Genomic DNA, 4,445 nt, shown 5'->3' on the forward strand with positions numbered 1-4,445 from the left:
AATGTTTAATTATTAAGATATTGGGCCCCCAAAAGTGGCTCTTGTGCGAGAATGGTGAAAAGCACTGTTATTTCACAATTCTGGGGTCGGTACAATATCTTACTAATTAAAGACTGTGTTCATTACCAGACTACGTGACTGAAATAAGCACAAAAGGTTTTTTAGAATTAAAGGTTTTATGGCTATAGGCAGTGATAATATTGTGCTCGTATTTAAAATATATGTTACTACTATGCAATTCTTGCACTTGAGCCATTTTTTGGTGCAAAATATTATACTAACTAACCACTCTGTCCCTTAACAGACGTCATGAATTAAATAAGCATACAAATGTGTACTAGAATATAGGTTTCATGGTTCTAAACAGTACACTGTTAATGTTATGCTCATTTTAAATATATCAATATATAGTCGCACAATGTTATTGTGCAATTTTAGCACTTGGGCCATTTTTGAGGCAAAATATCTTACTAATTAAACAATGCATCCCTTTAAAATAACAGACTGCATACCTGAAATCAGCACAAAAAGTTGTCATAGAATGGAAGGGTTTCATGGCTGTCTAGACAGTACATGGATAATAGCATGCTCATTTGAAATCAATAATATAGTAAACACAATTTTATTGCACAATCTTGCACTTGGGCCATTTTTGGGGGTTTGCGCCCTTCGATTGCTGTTAAAACAACAAACTAAATCTTTTCACTTTTTTTCTATAGCACTTAAGCTTAACCATTTTCAAAAATCCAATGAATGAAGGTTTTGGAATCCTTGGGTAGTCATTAAACCAGTCACAAAATACTAACCTTGAACAATTTGTTGAATTTGAGAAATTAATAAAAACATTTGTAAAGTAATTTCTCCGAAAAATGGCCGATATGTCGATACGCCATCTTTGTTTTCATACGCATTCTAAACCCACTGCGATCCTTCAGATAATTTGAAACAACCGCGTTATATTCCCGACTGTAAGTGATTTGTGATTGGTCAATCAAATTGCACTTTGACACGATAATCGCCGACGACAAGTAAACAAACAAGATGCCGAACGGTTGTTGTGTATTTGGCTTCAATAGAACGCAAAGTCACCCAAAAGTATCGTTTTTCCTCTTTCCCAAGAAAGATAAAAATATAAAAACTTTTAATAAGTGGGTAGAATAAAGGACAACGAGGAAGAAGATGTTGAGGAAATGCCATCTCAGACCAAAAAAGAAAAACAACGAAATCTATATACCGACGAAAACGGGAGGTTGAAAGTGTAAGTAAGTTATAAGTAAAGTAGCTAGGCTAGGCCTAGGTAGCATATTAGCTAGGCATGGCCTAGTCTAGTTAGGGTGGGGGTGGTGGCTAGCCCTCTGCGGCCCTACCCTACGTAGGCCTAGCAATTTTGCGCCAAAGATTGCTATGAAGATGATGCACAAAATCGTACCTTACTAATCTAGGATAATACTACTTCTTAGGCCTAGCAGCAGCAGTTCTGGGGTCTACTATCTACACTACTAGGCCTAAATCTTATGCATTCGCCATAAATGCTAATCACATGTTTCAGCTATTTTAGCTTCAGAACCTACCAAGCACCCTCTTTTACTCCTGGGTGGAGGCAATGATAACGCCTTGCCAAATGACTAACTAGTGTAGAATAATTGTTATACAGTATTTTCGTACTGTATAACATTGCAAATACTTTTTTGAAATAGTCATTTTCTTGGATTTTCCTGAGCACCGACATCTGAAACCTTGCAGTGATGGGCTTGTTAATCATTTGCAAGATGTAACCACGTAAACGGACATGCAAATAGATACAGAGTTCTCCAACCATAGACACCAGAAAAAATATGTTGAAATACAAACAACACTAGTGAAGTTATTGAATAGCTCTTACAAGTTACTGTAACTTCGATTTTTTAATTTTATCTCAGAACCTACATAGCAGCTTTGCAAACCAGGGAGGAGATCTTGAGAACTCTTTGTGGTTCTCTCTTGCCAAAAAAGACTGGGTAGCTGAAAAAAATCTTGTCAAGTCTACATTCGGTAAGATAGCTTTTCAAAAAAATAATTTGTGCTTACCCATTTATATGTTATACTTGTTGAAGTATTTCAATGCATTTATAAGCTTAATTTCCACCATTTAAGTTAATACAGTATATATCAGCATTTGGGTCAGGCATTTCATGTGTTATAATATGTGAATGTTGTCTATCTTTGCAGAATACGCTGCGAACATAATTGAAATGGCTCTGTACATGGCAAAAAGTAATATGAAAGAGTTTTTTACACTGCTGAAATAATGTGCGATCTGGGAACAATTGCTGGGAAATTACCGAAACCAGACAAAAATCAGTTCGTGTCCAGTTTACTCAGCCGATTCAACAGAAATTAAATACTGTATAGCCATACAATAACATGACCATGTTACACTTTTTTCTATAAGAGCCATTCAAATTATGCCCAGGCTCACTTTTATTATTTTTGCTGATTCCAGCATTGCTTTATTTCCATTTACAGAAAATTGTTATTGTACAGCAGTATATTACTGTGCCATAAATGTTATAAGATCGTTATCGTTGAAGTATAAACAGGCCTTTATCCAACCTGGGCTTCAATATTTGGAAAAGCTTTTGGTTTGTACCTGATTGTACTTTTCTTATGAGGTAGTTCTTGTTATCTTGCATAGTAAAATACCCACTACATGTCTTGTGACATGTTTCCAAACTACATCTTCCACGTTTTATTAACAAATTCTACCCACTTAATAAATGTTTCTATATCTTTTTTGGAAAGAGAACAAAAGATAGTTTCTGGTGACTAAATTGCATTCTGATGTGTTGAATTTGTGTAGAAAAAAATCATGGAAAATAATTTTATATAACCAATTATGTTATTTACTAAGATAATTCATATATAAGGGTTTTTTGAAATGATAATACTGTTAGTGCAATAAACAAGCAATTAATTACCATTAATCATTTTTTAAACAAGTTAAATTGGATAACAATTATATTTATTATTACATTTACTAATCTTTACATTTAATGATAATAAAGCATGCTTTAGCATGAATACTGCAATCATAATCTAACTGTAAATTAGTGGAAAGTGTCTTCACTTTGTTTCAGTACTTAGCAAAGGTTGTCCCATTTTGTGAAAAAATAATAAGAGTTCGTCAGTGTTAAATAATATCATGAGAGTCTCTTGTAGCATGAATACTGCAATAGTAATCAAACAAGTATTTCATTAATCAAATTGTAAATGATTTTAATTGAATTACAATTATACAGTACAGTAGTAATACTACTTACATTAAAAAAAAAAAAAAAGACATGCATATTGTTTTTAAGGTTGTTGGACATACTGTATTACTAAAATAAATATGCTATTACGAAGCACACAAAACCTGGTATAGTGTAATGCCTTAATTTTGTTAATAAATAGGTGCCTAGTATCGTCAGGAAAATTGAATCATACAATTTTACATCTTACACTGTATGTTTGCTCTGTAATTCATAAGATATTGGAATAATGCTTTACATAGTATATTTTATAACCATAGTGAATGATACGCAGATTGTATAGGCCTATTTATGAACAAAAAACACCTCAATTTCAGGGCATTCTATATTATATAGTTGAATTGCATTGTAATTAACCAAAAATAAATTATTGTATATACAATTTTAATAGATAAAATTAATTTAACACAGACATAGTAATTCATACTGGCAATACATTAACATAGCTACAGCATGAGGAGCCTCTGGTCAAAGGAGAAGCTAAAATTCACCTGTCTGTGGAGGATATTTAAACTCTGTGTAGTTGGCACTGGGTTCAGGTAATGCCTCATGTATGGACTTCATTACACGACATCAGCACTCGCCTGTCTTTGCCAAGATAACCACAGCACCAACGTACAAATTGCTGATAGGCTGTATACCTGTAACGCCTGGAAAAAAAATTGTGAAGCAATATTAATATCGATTATTTTTTGTGTGTGAGGGGAAGAGAAAACAGGAATTAAAGCTACACCTCATAAATAGTAATCAGATTTAATAAAATATTTTATTGGTCAATTCCACTTGTAAGCAGTGGGGTATTTTGCAAGACTTGCATGTAAGTGCACACACGAAGAAAACGTAAGGTACCACCCAAAATATTAACTAATGTATGCCTAATAGAACAAAAATATATGTTGATGTTTGCGTTACACCACATAGGCAGTTTTGAAAAGAACTGTTGTAGTTCAGAAACTCTCAACGTTTTGATTGAGTTGCTTCAGTCATCTTCGGGAGAATAATACCTGCAGAAATTGCAAACAGGGAAATACTTATATGTTTGAGTAGAGAAGTACAAAAATAATTCATCTATGTATTCTTTACCTTTCGACTCCCCCTTCGGTCACAGGCTCCTGGTATTGTGAAACATACTGCCAATATGCAATTTATAGTGTT

The 4,445-nt window shown here is 33.5% G+C and overlaps 2 long non-coding RNA genes across 2 annotated transcripts; one reads left to right on the forward strand and one right to left on the reverse strand.

Moving 5' to 3' along the window:
- Window positions 1-1,061: 1,061 nt before the first annotated feature.
- On the forward strand, window positions 1,062-3,450 carry LOC117113451. Its single transcript, XR_004446213.1, has 3 exons — window positions 1,062-1,258; window positions 1,920-2,031; window positions 2,209-3,450. It is a non-coding gene; the product is annotated as an uncharacterized LOC117113451 (long non-coding RNA).
- Window positions 2,777-4,445, reverse strand: LOC117113452. Its single transcript, XR_004446214.1, has 2 exons — window positions 4,374-4,445; window positions 2,777-3,940 (listed from the first exon to the last, which is right to left on the reverse strand). It is a non-coding gene; the product is annotated as an uncharacterized LOC117113452 (long non-coding RNA).

Source organism: Anneissia japonica, unplaced genomic scaffold (assembly GCF_011630105.1).
Source record: "Anneissia japonica isolate Jap-2015-1 unplaced genomic scaffold, ASM1163010v1 scaffold493_len2256704_cov171, whole genome shotgun sequence".
Classification (NCBI taxonomy): domain Eukaryota; kingdom Metazoa; phylum Echinodermata; class Crinoidea; order Comatulida; family Comatulidae; genus Anneissia; species Anneissia japonica.